This window comes from Delphinus delphis, chromosome 20 (assembly GCF_949987515.2).
Source record: "Delphinus delphis chromosome 20, mDelDel1.2, whole genome shotgun sequence".
Classification (NCBI taxonomy): domain Eukaryota; kingdom Metazoa; phylum Chordata; class Mammalia; order Artiodactyla; family Delphinidae; genus Delphinus; species Delphinus delphis.
Genome location: NC_082702.1, coordinates 18,524,814 through 18,540,396, shown reverse-complemented (window position 1 = coordinate 18,540,396; position 15,583 = coordinate 18,524,814). Strand labels below are relative to the sequence as shown.

The 15,583-nt window shown below is 47.8% G+C and overlaps 1 pseudogene; it reads left to right on the top strand.

Moving 5' to 3' along the window:
* The first annotated feature begins 12,119 nt into the window (after positions 1–12,119).
* Positions 12,120–12,520, top strand: LOC132416702 (bolA-like protein 3; annotated as a pseudogene).
* The last annotated feature ends 3,063 nt before the right edge of the window (positions 12,521–15,583 follow it).

Here is a 15,583-nt window from a genome sequence, read left to right as displayed (position 1 = left end):
TCCCGCCCCCACCCCTCCCTTGGACCCAGCCTCCTGACCCTGTCACCCACCGGGCATGCCCGCTGAGGGCTTCCATTCAGACTCACAGTGGCCGTTTCTCCAACCTCCCATCCACGTGTTTCTCCAGAGTATTATCATCATTTGAACATGGTATCCTTCCAAAACTGGCGAACAGGGGTCTCTTTTGTAGGAAGTGATCAGGGAGGGCACCACCCCTCCTGGCCAACCACATCTTGCTCATCCCTCCTTCTTCACATCCCTGCTTCAATGCCACCCCCTCCAGGAAGCCTGCCCTGACCACCAAGACGGGTGAGTCCCTCACTATACGTTCTCTTTCTTCAAAATATTTATCAAGATTCTGATCAATAAATGGTCTGTGCAATAATTAATCTGAGTCTTCTCCCTGCTAGAGAAGCAGCAGCAAAGCAATGGGTGATCTCTTGCTTGCACGGTACCTGTATGCAATAAGTACTCAATAAATGCTTGAATGGGAGAGAGCCAGGCACATTTATTCATTCAAGCATTTATAATGCTTGGTGAAAACTAGCCATATGCAAATTGGAATTTGTATTACATATCCTTATTTGTGACAAATTTGTACCAACAGCACCTATCTAGGAATCTTGCAGGCTAGACATACAGGGCCCACATCTTCTAGTTATTTCTTCATCACAAGTTTTTGCATTCATTTTGACTTTTTCAATACTGCATTCAAATATAATTTAGCCTGATTGCCGTTTGTTTTCACTCCCTTAAATTTTGCTCCTGTGGTGAGAACCTCCTGTGCCTGAACCCAGCCCCTGACCCCCGCCTTGGTCACCACCGTGCAGCCAGCCGCCAAGCCACATACCTCGTGTTTCCGGCATCTCCGGCCACTTGCAGACTTGCAGGAAACACCTCACCTCTGGGGCTGGTGTGGTGAGAAGCTGCCAAAGGTGCAACCCAGAAGATGCATCGTGGAAATGCAGAGGAGACACCACCCAGGGGATGAACTGTGACCAGGGGGAAACAGGAGATGGGAGGGAGCCAGGCACACAAATGCCCTCTTCGCCTTCACTCCCAGCTACTCAGAGACGGAGTTTCTGCAGGCACAGCCCATCTGGAGAAGACCACAGAGCCAAGCAAAGCCACCTACCGAGTCACCTGCTGTGTCTGTCCATCACCACGCAGGACCGCACGTGGCTTCCCATCCCTCCTTGCCTTGCTTCCCCCCGCCTCACTCTCTCTGCCCAGTTTGCGCCTCCCAAATAAAACATCGGCACTTTCATCCTTGCCTCAAGCCCTATTTTCTAGACAGTCTGGGCTATGACAGGTCTGCGTTTGGATTTTATGTTTTGTTATCTTGATCTATTTTGTGGCTTTAAAATGCGTTTCAGTATCTAATACAAATTCTCCATCTCTCTTTTTCCCCCCAAAAATGTCCTTGCCTATTATTAATCATTTAATCATCCAAATGAACTTTCCCAGAAGTTGAATTCTGGGGGAAAGAAATGACTTTCTATTTTTTAAGTCATCTTCACATTTATTATCTTTTTCTAAATCCAACACAAATATTTATTAACAGCTTGTCTGAAAGCACAGTGGGCTCTGGGGCTCTACGGGATCCCAAGGGAATTGTATTCTAACCGGCACGAAAGGGAATGATAAATGACCTTTGTGTAAGCCCTCAGGGTAGACGGCAGTAGCCCTGGTTTGCATAGAGCCGGACCCAGAAGTTCCAGAACTGCCTGAGAGGAACGGTGGGGGGAGCCCCGGTTAAGGCTAGAGCCCTGGTCCCCCAACCCCCAAGTCTCTGGTCTGTACACTCGCCAGCCTGGAAGAGTGTTGACTGCAAAGGCAGTGAGCCTCAGGAGGGTGGGGCTATGTCACAGGAGGCTTCACGAAGAACAGATAAGATTCAAGGAAATGAGGAAACATCCTTCCAAGGAAAGAGAACATCTGTGGAAGATTCCAAAAGCAAATGGAATTGGATTCCAGAGAGGACCCGGAAGCATCCAGACCCCAGTGGACAAGGCACACATAGAGCAGGCACGCATGAGTCCTGCGGGGGCGCAGCTGGTGGGCAGCCATGGCTTCCTGTCCTAAGCGCTCACTCCTGTCCCCTGAGAATTTTCCTCTGAACCCCCTCCCCTTGGCCACAGACTAGGCAGAGCCCTCAGCTTGTCCCACACACTGTTTGGTGGCCCGTGTCTCCCAGCCAAAAGTTTCCAGGGAGATGGTCCAAAGCCAGGACAGCAATGCCCCACCCTTGTTTTGCAGGATTTTTAAAATCATCTTCAAATGTGCGATTTTCTTGAGCCTCTCAAAACAAAATTTGACTTGAAAATAATACCTCTTATTATGGTAGTGGTCTGCGTGCTTCTTAAAAATTCTTCAATCGAAAATCGATTCGCACGACGATGGGATGACAATGTCTCATCCATGCAGTCCCGTGCACAGGACTCATCGTGGCGCCACCTCCAAGAAATGTAGGACCCGGCTCCCCTTTGTGGGCGGGGACGTCTCCCTGCGTCCTGAGCAGTTATCACAGTACCCGGAACGTCGTGGACGCCTCAGTGGGTGAAAGAATGAGTAAACTAATATGAACCGCGGAGCAGACTCTGAGCCCCTGGTGCCGTGTGAAAAGAGTGCCAGGGAAACACAGGAGAGGGAACAGCCACACACGCAGGGGACACTGTTGAAGCCTCTTCACCCAATTCCTGCTCGGCAGCCAGGGGACCGGGACGGCCCGTATCATCCAACGAGCAGTGTGAGATGATGAACCAACCTCGATTCCTCAGAAGGCAAATGCCACCTTAGGGGATGTGAGTGTGTATGGGTGGGGGGAAGGGACAGATTCCTGAAACAGGACTTTTTTAGAACCCTCTGGAAGATCTTGATTTGGATATTTCAAGGAGCTGGGAAGGCCTTTGCAAAAGCGTGAGGCTAGAGCCGTGAGTGTGCTTTGAGCCTGCAAAGTGGTCCGAGGTAACTGGAGCCAGTGACTGCACAGCATGCGGCCGGGAGGGAGGGAAGGAGGGTCGGGGAAGCCAAGGAGGAAAGCATGGGCGGAAGAATGGATGACCTTGAATGCTGGCGGAGGGGGAGGGGGGCCTCTGAAGGTACTCTGAGTGCCCCTACACTACCTCCAAGAGAAAGGCTCCGAGAGGTACGTTCATCCCTCGAATATTGGCGGTGCACTTCCTACAGGCCAGGCGCTGCTCTGGTGCGCGGATGCAACACTGGGCAAGAGAGGTGAGATGCCTGCCCTCATGGAGCTGACGTTCTAACAAGGAGATGAAGCCTTCTGGACGTAAGAGCTTTGAAGAAATGCAACACTGTGGTGTGATAGAGAGAGAGCCATCAGGAAGTCAAGACCCCAGTGACAAACTGCATTTCGCGAGCAGAGGGAACGGCAAGTGTTAAGGCTCAAATTTAAGGAACTAAAAGGTCAGTGGCTGGAGGCTCCCAAGCGTCAGAGGAAGTGGCGTGGGGTCAGAGGTCAGGCCCGTCTGAATCATGGAGGTCTGCGGAGGCTGTGATGAGAGGTAGGGGGTTATTCTAATGCAATGGGGAGCTATTGGAAGGGTTTAGGCAGGGTAGTGGCAGGACCAGATTTCTGTTTTAATGATCATTCTCTCTCCCACGTGAAAACACAGGGAGAAGGTGGTGTCCGCAAGCCACGAAGAGCGCTCTCACCAGAACCTGACCATGCTGGCACCCTGATCTCAGACTTCCAGCCTCCACAACTGCAAGAAAATTCATTTCTGTTGTTTAAGCCTCCCGGTCTGCGGTATTTTGTTATGGGAACTTGAGCTGACTAATATAGGGGTCCTACTGCCATATGGCACTCTGCCCCGCTCCACTCTCTTTCCAGAGAATGCCATGGAGTGCTGGGATTGAGGGGAGTCCAACTTTCAGAGTGTCAAACTCCACAGAAGCCAACAGCCCCAGCCCGCACTGTACGCCCTGTAGCGGGGGACCTTCTCACCCTTCCCAGCTCTAGTGCCAACTCGTTCATGTGTTTCATTATAATCCCCACCATTATGGGGCATCCAAAAGCTCCCACAAGCTTCTTCCCTGAACACAGAAAAAAGAGAAAGAAAAAACACCTCCACCAAAGATCTCAGAAAAATGTATAAGTGGTCTCAGATACTCCAAAGGAGCTCAAGCAGGGGGGTGTCGAGACCTTCACTCTTGCAATTTTGAGTCACAAGAGCTGGCCGTGCACACCAGGCCGATTGCGGGGCTGTTGTTTTTGTCCTTGGATATGGCAATCCACCAACGTTCATAGGCACGTGTATAGGGCACATGAATACAAGATGAAAGACGAAACAACTGCGTAGGGAGTAAATCTGCTTCAGCGTTTAGACTCTACAAGGTGGTCCTACATTGATTGCTATGACTGCAGCCCACAATGCCAATGCAAGACCCAGAAATGTCCACACTTTCCTTTCCAGGATTCTGCAAGATGCAGAGCTTCACTATATCTTGCTACTTGGATCTGATACCTTGTCCCAGGTGGGCATGTGGACGAGACGTCTAAAGAAGGAGCGTTGACCCTGAGGTGGCAGGACGACCGACCTCATTAACAGGGTACACGAGCAAGCCCAGAAGCCAGCACAGCCTCTTCACACACCCGCTCGTTCAACATCAGCCAGCACCGTGACTAGAAAAGCCATCTTGACACAGCTGCTGTCACGATGGGGACCTCATGTGCATATGCTGTGTTGCATGTGCACGTGTACAATGATGTCACAGGGTTGCCTATGCAGGGAAAGTGTAGGACATGCATGAAGCAGCTGTCAGAGGCAACTACCTCTTCTACAGGTGTGTCCTCACATCTGGACCACCCCCACCCAGCCCGGATTTTACCCCCTAATGACCCTTCTGGCTCCCAGACCATGCCCAGGTGATCAACCATCCTGTTTGCGTGGAACCGAGGGGTTCCCTGGATGTGGACGTTCAGTAGCAAAACCCAGAAAGTCCTGGGCAAACCGGGATCAGTTTGTCAAAGCCCAAGGGCCCGGGAGACGAACAGCCCACAGTGCAAAGCCTGGGGCCTCCAGGACAGAGTGGAGGTGCCTTGCACTGCTGGGCTCCCCTCTTGCCTGAGGGCCGGGCAGTGATGGCCAGTCCCCTACCAGGGCCGAGGTGCTCTGCGGACCTTTTTGGCTTCATAGGGTTCCTCAGTCTCCCTCAGGACCCCTTTCTTGCTGGAGAGTTGCTCAAACTGGCAAACACCTCACTACCCCAGTGGTTTCCACTCAGAACCATGGAGGCAGGCAGGTGTGGACGGTGATTTCTTGCAGGCTCTGACTTACGGAGGGACCCGGGCCACAGAAGAGAGGCCAGCAGGCAGGCGATGCCACAGCTCCCGGGTCTGCAGGAGAGGCAGGAGGGAGCCCTGGGCCGGCTCAGGCACTCGTGTGCTTTTGGAAACCCAAGCCCTGACTGTGGACAAAGGGCACCATCCCAGAGTCTGGGTAGGAAGGTCCCAGACCCACGTGGCTGGCATTGCAAGGTCAGTGTTTGTCCTTCCCCAGCAGGCCACCTGCCGCGTCCCCAATCCACTTGACCTTCAGACGGAATGGCTTTCTTCAGCCTGGTTTTCCATATGGCAACCTTTCTGAGAATCAGGACAGAGTCTCCAAAGGAGATGACGTAACAGATCAAGAGAATTTCTTCTCAGGGATATGGGGGACTCTTCTAGAGTTTAAATCCGGGGCACCCCTGGTAATGCAGCAAGTTGGCAACAGAAGCCTATTCTTAGGTGAAGGTTATACCCCCAGACCTCCCCCTCCCAAGTGAAGGCCACAGGCGGGTCCCAGAATGCAAGGACATCCCTGAGACAGGCGGTCACACTGCATAAACTCAGCTCCAGAAACTCTCAGCAAAGGGACCCTCTGTACCTGGTGCAGCTAAACTCCAATCCACCACACGGCGGGGGGGCGGGGGGGGGGGGCTTTCTGGAAAGCAGCGGCCCTGGACTGTGTGCAAAGCAACATTTAACCTGATGCTGAAGGCTGCATATTCCCACTACTGCATACATTACCCTTTATCTAATTCAACTGGGCCCCAATCCTACCGAATGGCCAATTAATAAGGCAGTATTGGAAAGGTGGGTTGTTCCCGTAGTTGGACACTGTGGCAGCCCCCTGTCCTTGCTTTCACCATCTTCCTATTAGTATGAAAACTTTGTCCCTGCCTCGCCAGAACGTCATAGGCGAGCCAACACCTGCTGGGAAGCAGAGACGGCGCCCTATAGAATGGCCTGAGGGACAAAGAGAGTTTGCGGGAGGCACAGTCTTCTTCATGGGCCCAAGGACAATAAGCAAGAGGCCCCTGGGCCCTGACTTTGTCTCTCGGCTCTCGGACCTACAGACGTCCTACAGGGCATAGGCCCTGTCGAGGCAGCAAGAGCGCCAGCTCAGCGGCCCTTCCTCAGTGGAGTCACTCAGGAAACATCCCTGCCTTCCAGCCTCCCCCCAGCCAGGGAGGCAGGCCTTGGGCAGAGCATGAGCTGGACTCCAGGAAGTGGCTGCTGTGCGGAGCTGAGGCCTCACCCCTTTTGAAGGGTCAGGTGTGCCCTGTTACAGGCTGCTCCAGCTGCCAATCATGGGAACAGGTGGAGGAAAGAAACAGAGTTCAGGGAGCGTGCTTTTCAAAGGTAAGATCTTAATGATGCAAATGCATGTTTCAGCAAGTAGGGGCCAAGGGCAGTCGGCAAGATCTCTGTGCACCTGACCACTGTCCCCTCTCCCTACCCCTCCTCTCTCTGCCCCCACTCTGCTCTCAGTAAGCAATAAGAAATGTCTAGGCTAATAACTTGATCATCAGCGTAAGTCAAGCACTTCCACAGAGCCCAGGGAAGGGGTGGGAACACATGGCGTGGACACTTCCCATCTATGCCCTTCTCCATCCCCCGTCACTGGGCCATCTATGATCAGCAAAGCGCCATCAGAAACTCCTGAGGAGAAAAGAGGCAAAATGCCTATGGGAGCCAGGCAGGCAACCCAAAGGAGTGATGCCAGCCAGGTGTGAGAAATACAGCCGTGAAAATCCAACTGTATGTGGACCGCCACTCACAGCAGGGCTGGGAGAAGGTACAGAGCTGTGGGGACCAAGGCAAACGACAGAGCATGGCCTCGCCTGAAAGGAGCAGCCCTATTCGGCACCCCAGTCATGTTCATGGGGGAATCTCTGGATTTTTTTTCAAGAGAAGTCAGAAATTTGGATTTTACGTGCAAACTTGCGATTTGTAAAGGCTGGAACCTAATTCAGGTTTTGCTAAAAGAATGCAGAGGGAAAGAAAGAAAAAGAGAGACAGAGAGAGACGAGAGAGAGAGAGAGAGAGAGAGAGGAAGAAAGAAAGAAAGGAAGGAAGAAAGAGAGAAAGAAAGGAAGAAAGAGAGAAAGAACGGAAGGAAGGAGGGAGTGAGGAAGGAAGGAGGGAGTGAGGAAGGAAGGAAGGAGGAAAGAAAGAAAGAAGGAAGGAAGGAAGGAAGAAAGGAAGCAAGGAAGAAAGAAAGAAAGGAAGAAAGAAAGAAAGAGAAAGAAAGAAAGAAAGGAGGGAACTACCTCGACCTGAAGACAGCCCATGGACCATCTGTTTGCAACCTCTGTAGTCCCCAGGGAAAGCCAACTAGTAAGGGATCCTGGGCAGGCTAAAACCCCAGTGCAGGCCCTGACTCAGGGATCTGCCCTCTCGGGAATTGGCATGCCCAGAACCCCTCTTCTGGTCTGTGAGACTTGATCTTGGAGAACAATAGAGAGACCAGGGAGAGAGGACCTTGTCCAGCTCAGGCGGCTCACTGCTGGCACACTCTACACAGTGAACTTTGCAGGGGTGCTGGGGGCAGATGGAGGGGCCCATCCACATGCAGCGGGAGCTGGAGGAGGATGTGAGCTCCCCTCTCCATGGCCCCGCTGTCAACCCAGTTGAAAAAGGTATTTGAACGAATTAAATTCCACGAAAAAGTTCTGTTTCCCTGTCAAGGCAGCACCTATTTCCAAGTGTCTATGATTGACATGACCCTTCATGTGTGTTTTTAAACGAGACCATTTTGTGTGCAAATATGGCAGGAAAAAGAATTCCTTGGTCCAGCGATCCTGAGGCTTCCTCTCCTGGTGAGACGCCCAGAGATGAAATTGCCCTTGAATGTTATCCTCTTCTTCTATTATTTTTATCTTAGGTTCCAGACCACAAATGAAACACATTGGGGAAATAAGATTCTGTCACCACTTCTGGATGCCTGTCGAAGGTGCTTGCATCCTGGCTGAACCAGTGGCCTTCCCCGCGCCCCGTCAAGCTGTCCTGGCCACAGCTGAGGTAGAAGAGGACCAGTGCTGTAACCAGGGGGACCCCAGGCTCCAACTTTGGGTCTCTTCTCTCTAGCCATGGACAGAGGCTGCCACCTGTGCAATGCAGAGTCCCTCACTCAGAAGGGCTCTGCACTGGGTTTAAGAATCTGCGGCTGTGTCTTGAAACTCTTAATTTTGTTAACAAGGGACCCGAATTTTCATCTGACCCTGGTCCCCACAAATCATGCAGCCAGTCCTGCCCTGAAGGGCGCACACCGTGACAGCTGCCCCGCTAAGGGGCTCAGCTCTTGAGGGAATTCCCCACCCCAGAAGGTGAAGGTACATTTACTCTGAACTGGGGGCCACCACCACATCCAAGGAAGCCTCATCTAAAGCTGTTTTTTGTGTGGTTGTGTAAGGAGCCCAGAAGCCTGAAGAGGGGGAGAAAGTATGCATAGACACAGCGTTGGAAAAGCAGAGCTCGCTGTGGGCTTCCTGGAGGAGGGGACCCAGAGCTGGGAATGAATTGGACAGATAGGCAGGGTCTGGAGGAGCCATGAGGATGGAAGGTGGGGTATGTGGTGCACAGGAAGCAGAAGTGGGATCAGCAGGCCGGGGCCCCTTGATTGTGGGGGAGGTCTTGGAACCCCTGTCCCCAGCCACCCCAGCCACTGAGCAGTGACTTCACTCATCCTCCCAGGGCCACGGCACCTGCCACCCCTCAAGCACCCCCAGCCCCTCATCTCTCTGCACAAAGGCTGCTCTAATTCCCCTTGCAGCCCGGGTGAGAGGCAGTCAGGGAACAATGCTATCTGCGCGTGGTGGCGCCCAAAATACGACTGTCATTTATTTCGTTATATGAAATTAGAGCACGCCTTGTAGCCATAATGAATCATTTCCTTCTTGCCTCGGCCATGGTGTCAGGCAGGAGCTCAGCATCTCCCATTCAGGGCCTTTCACTTCATCGCAGGCTAATAATAACCCACCCGGGTGAGCACACATCTTCCCAAGACAATGGAGGGCCCAGACGGGCATCGTGGGCAGGAGAGCAGTGCCCGCAGGGGAGGGGGGAAGATCAGGGTGTCATGGCAGGAAGAAGACAATGTCCATGGGGAGGGGAGGGAAAGCCTTAGGGCGGTGGCTCCGGTGGGAACCTGGGTCCCCCAGGTCCCTTTTCCAGCTGCTCCACCTGATGGGGGCAGGGAATAGAGCCCACTCCTAGGCTGCCCTTCTACTAGCACTTCTTTCAATCATTGCCCAGGTCCAGCTCAGAAGCCTCCTTCTTTGTTTGTTTTTTTTTGGTTTTTTTTTGGCGGTATGCAAAAAGACCTAACATTCATTTCACCAGGGCCTCTCACTGTTGTGGCCTCTCCCACTGTGGAGCACAGGTTCCGGATGCGCGGACTCAGCGGCCATGGCTCACGGGCCCAGCCGCTCCACAGCATGTGGGATCTTCCCGGACCGGGGCACGAACCCGTGTCCCCTGTATCGGCAGGCGGACTCTCAACCACTGCACCACCAGGGAAGCCCTCAGAAGCCTCCTTCTTGAGGAAGCCATATCCTGATCCCCCACCACCACTAGCACCCGCATCTTCCATTCGAGTGTGAGCTTTCAAGGCATTAACTGTTTCCACAGCCTTGTCCCAGTCCTGCCCAGGCCTGGAGCTGCCAGGAGTTGGCCTCACCTCTCTCATCTCACATCCCTGCCCAGTGTGGGCTCACTGTGTGCCCAGTGGCAGACGCTCAGTACATGAGTAAGTGTGTCCTGATGGGGCCAAACCTCCAGTTGTCTCCCACTGGGACTGTGACCAGGAGCCCCATCTCATCCTGGGCAGGAGAAGCAAGGCCCAGACCCTGTCCCCTAGAACCTCCTCCTCCAGGACAAGGCAAGGCCAGCCAGGGGAAATTATAGGGTCTACTCAGACACTGTGATTACTGTCTCTTCCACTAACTATAACTTAAGATCTTTTAGTCACCGTATCTGCGGGAACAGGCACAGAGCCAGTTTTGTTGAATGAAAGAGTAAATGAATAAATGAATGAGCACCAAAGGCCATGTGCCAAAGGACAGAGAACAAACCGCAGGGGTGAAGTGATCAGAGAAGGGAGGCTGCTCACTGGTCCCAGAGGCAGACTGGGTTAGGACCTCAAGACCCAAGAAATGTAGTCAGTTCCCTTGGTTTTCCTTTTGCTTCATATATGTTAGACTTGGAAGAGAAGAAGTCAAAAATCTGGAAGCTACAACAGGCACAGACACAAAACAAAAGCCCCAACAAAAGCCTGATCTCTCTAGTCAAAGGACAAAGAAAGGGGCAGCTTAGTAAGACCAAAAACTTTTATACAATAACCAGTCTACTCCACCCAAACACTAGAAGAAAAGAAAACAAAAAAAACTCTGGCCCCACTCATACCCATACCCACAAAGACCAAATGGGGGAGTCTAGACTTCCATCCTCAAGAGGCTATAACAAGGAACCCCAGAGTCCCTACTGAGGTAATGTCAGAGAAGGACAGGTATGGAAACAGGATCTTCATCCCCACTGGGCTCCCTCTCCCAACAGTGTCAGTGGAGACTGTGGGGAGCCTGAACTTCACCTCTCTCTTGCCAGTAACAAAAACACCCCTCCCATTCTTGATGGAGTCAAAGCAGGCCTAGTGGAGAATCAAGACTTTCATCATCACCCAGCAAACAAGGCCACGTCATCACGGTATCAGTGGTGCCCACATGGGGAGCCAGTTTTCCTACCCACACCCAAAAGTAGTAAGGATCCTATTTCCTCCAAAGGCAACAGAGTGGGGAACTTGGAGGTAGACTATATCAGATAAAATAGACTTCAGAGCAAAGAAAATTATCAGAGACAGAGACATTGTATCATAATAAAAATGTTGATTCACCAAGAAGATACCTCAATCCTAAATGTGTGTGCACCAAACAGAACTGCAAAATGTGTGAACTCAAAACTAATGGGCAGCATCCCCCCTCCCCTACTAGAGCAGTGGCAGAGAAAACCATCTAAAACAAAAGGTTTAAGTAAGATCCAGAATCTCCTAAGATAATGCAAATTCCCAGGTTTCAATAAAAAGTCATCATCATACCACAAAAAAGAAAGGTCTCAAACTGAATTTAAAAAGACAATCAGGGGCTTCCCTGGTGGCGCAGTGGTTGAGAGTCCGCCTGCCGATACAGGGGACACGGGTTCGTGCCCCGGTCCGGGAAGATCCCACATGCCGCGGAGCGGCTGGGCCCGTGAGCCATGGCTGCTGAGCCTGCGCCTCCGGAGCCTGTGCTCCGCAACGGGAGAGGCCACAACAGTGAGAAACCCGCGTACTGCAAAAAAAAAAAAAAAAAAAAAAGACAATCAGATATCAACAACAATATGAAAAAAATGTCAGAATTATCTGACAAAGATTTTAAAGCACTCATCACTTTTTAAATGCTTCGATGAGCAATTACAAGCCCATTTGAAATAAATGAGGGGAAGAAAGAATCTCAACGGAGAAACAGAAGATATAAAGAAGAACCAAAGGGCAATTTTAGAACTGAAAAATACAGTACCAAAAAAACAAACTCAGTAGTTGGGCTTAAGAGCAGAATGTAGAAGAAAGAGGAAATAATTAGTGCACTGGAAGAAAGGACAATAGGCATTACTCAATCTGAACAATAGAGAGAAAAATAGACTGAAAAACTAGTAGAGCCTCAGGGTCCTGTGGGATTATAACAAATGACCTAACATTCATTTCACCAGAGTCCTGGAAGGAGAGGAGAAAGAGGACAGGACTGAAAAGTATTCAAAGAATGACACGGCGACCTAAGACAGCAGGCCACATCAGCCGGGCATGGCAGCATGGAGCTCAGCCTTGGCAGCACCTCTGCTCTTTGGAACCTGCCAGCTTCCTCTTCTCCACTGTGCCCAGTGAATGTTTGCCTTGCAGACTGAGGGGGGAGATCAAAGAGACCCAAATTCTCAAAGAAAAGTTTCCTCGAGCTACAGCTATCAAAGTCACTGACATTTCAGGAGACTGTAGGACAATGTATGAAATTCAAGTCAAATCGGAAGAATTTAAGAAGAGAACTGTCCAGCAGCACCAGATGGTAAATCAGACACTAAAAGAAAAGATCAAATGTATGCATGGATTGTGGCTATTTACCTCTGTCCCCAGACACTGACCACGTCCTGGCTACATAGATATTGCTGCTGAAACCTTGGATGAATCTTATTGCCACCATTCTTTCCTAGGCATATGACAAAAAATTTATCTATTTTATTCATAGACATTTCCATATTGTAATTATAGAAGAATATGGTATCTATTTAGATGTTAATTAAAGGCGACAGACAATTAAAAAATTTTTTCATTACAAAAAAAAAAGTATTCAAAGAAAGAGTGGTTGAAAACTTCCCAGGTTTGACAAAAGACATAAACCTTCAGATTCTAGGAGCTAATTTTACCCAAAGAGTATAAATACAGAAAAAGCCATACAAGACACACCATAAATAAACTTCTGAAAGCGAAAGACAAAGACAAAATCTTGAAAGCAGCCAGAGAAAAATGATATGTTAATACTGGGGGAAAGCAATGAGAATAATAGTAGATTTCTCATCAGAAACTATGGAGGCCAGTGGAAGTGACACAATGTTCTTCAAGTGCTGAAAAAAAGGCTGCCTAACCCAAAATTTTATACCCAGCAAAAATGCCCTTCTTTAATTAAAGGGAAGTCAAGACATTCTCCAGTGAAAATAAACTAAGAGAACTTGTCCCCAGCAGACCTACCCTAAAAGAAAGGCTTAAAAAGTTCTGTAAAGAGAAAGGATGCTACTAAACAAAAAAAAACCTTGGAACATGAGGAAAGAAGAAAGAATACAATGAGCAAAAATGTGGATAAATACTATAAGTTTCCCTTCTCTTGAGTTTTCTAAACATGTTTGATTATCAAAGCAAAAATTACAATACCGTTTGATGTAGTTCTAAATGTATGTAGAGAAAATATTTTAAACAACAATATTATAAGTGGAGAAAATAAAGGTAGTTAAAGGGAGGTAATGTTTCTATACTTTATTCAAACTGGTGAAATGATGATATTCTAAGTTATATATCAAGCATGTAATGCCTAGAGCAACCACTAAAAAAGTTACACAAAGAGATACACTCAAAAACATTACAGATAAATCAAAGTGGAATTTTTTAAATGTTCAAACTAACCCACAGGCACACAGAAAAAAGAAAACAGAGAAACAAACCACAGAAAATAAACGAAAGACAATGGCGGAATTAAGCTGTAATATATCAATAATTATATTAAATATAAATGGTCTAAGTATACCAATTGAAAGAGGTGGCAGAAATGGATTAACAAACATGACCCAACTACATGCTGTCAACAAGAAACTCATTTCAAATACAACAACATAGGCAGGTTGACAGCAAAGGGATGGAAAAAAATATATCATGCAAACATTAAATAAATAAAAGGAGTATAATAATATCAGATTACATAGACTTCAAAGAAAATTACTATAGATAGAAAAGGATAATAATGGTAAAATGATCAGTCCACCAAGAATGCATTCTGTTTTTCTATTTTTGTTTTTTTTTTTGGCCATGCGGCACAGCATGTTGGATCCTAGTTCCCTGACCGGGGATTGAACATGTGTCCTCTGCAGTGGAAGAGTGGAATCTTAACCACTGGACGGCCAGGGAAGTCCCAAGAATGCATTCTTATATACATTATTCTTGTATACTTGTGTATACACTTAGAATGTGTATATATCCTAAATGTGTTTATACCAAACAAAAGAGCTGCAAAATATAAGAAGTAAAAACTGACAAAACTGAAAGGAAAAAGAGATAAATCCACAATTATAGTTGAGTGCTTTAAGTCTCCTCTCTCAGAAACTAGACAGAAAAGCAACAAGGATATGGAAGAACTCAACACCATCAACCAAGAAAATGAACTGACATTTAAAGAACAATCCACACAACAGCAGAATACACATTTCTTTCAAGTGTCCATGGAACATATAGAAAAATAGGGTATATCCTAGGTCATGAAAAAAAATCTCAACAAATTTGAAGGAATTTAAGTCATTCAGAGTGTGCTCTTCAACCACAATAAAACCAAATGGAAATCAATAGCAGAAAGATAACAGAAAATTTTCCAAACATTTGGAAACTAAACAACACACTTCTAAATAACCCATGGATTAAGAGAAAAGTCTCAAGGGAAATTTTTTTAATGAAACAATGAAAATGAGAATACAACAATCAGAAGTTGTAGGACACAGCTAAAGCAGTGCTGAGAGGGAAATTTATAGTACTGAATGGATACATGAGAAAAGAGGAAAGGTCTCAAATAAATAATCTAAGCTCCCACATATAAAAGAAGAGCAGAATAAACCCAAAGGAAACATACAGATGGAAGGAAATAATAAGGTAAGAACATAAATAAATGAAATTAAAACAGAAAAACAATAGAGAAGATCAATGAAACAAAAAACTACTTCTTTGGAAAGATCAATAAAATTGACAAATCTCTGGCAAACTGACCAAAAAAAAAAAAAAAAGAAAGAAAAAAAATTAGGAAAACACAAATTGTCTTAATAGGAATAAAACAGAGGATATCACCACAAACTCTGCAGATATAAAAAGAATGATAAGGCAATATGTAAACAACTCTATAGCCATAAATATGACAACTAAAATAAAATGGGTTGATTCCTCAAAAAACACAAGGTACCATAATTCACTCAATATGAAAACAAGAATGTGAATAGCCCTGTAATGATTAAGAAATTTGAATTTGTGATTTAAAATTTCTAAAAAGGAAACCTCCAGGCCCAGATAGTGTTACTGATGAATCCTATCAAATGTTTAAAGAAAAATTAATGCTATTCTATAGGATTTCTTCCAGAAAATAAAGAGAAGGAATCTGAATCCCCAATTCATATTATGAAGCTTATATTACTCTGATGCCAAAACCAAAGACTATGAAAGAAAGAGAGGCAGGGGGGGGGGGGGAGGGAGGGAGAGAGTGGAGAAAGGAGGGAGTGAGAAGGGGAGAGAGGGCGAGAGGGAGGAAGGAAAGAAAGAAACTACATGAATGTAGATGCAAAAATCCTTCACAAATATTAGCAAATAGAATTCAGCAATATATATAAAGAATTACACACAGTAACCAAGTGGGATATGTTCCATGGATGCAAAGCTGGTTCAGTATTAACAAGCTAAAAAATAAAAATCAGGGGCTTCCCTGGTGGCGCAGTGGTTGAGAGTCCGCCTGCCGATGCAGGGGACACGGGTTC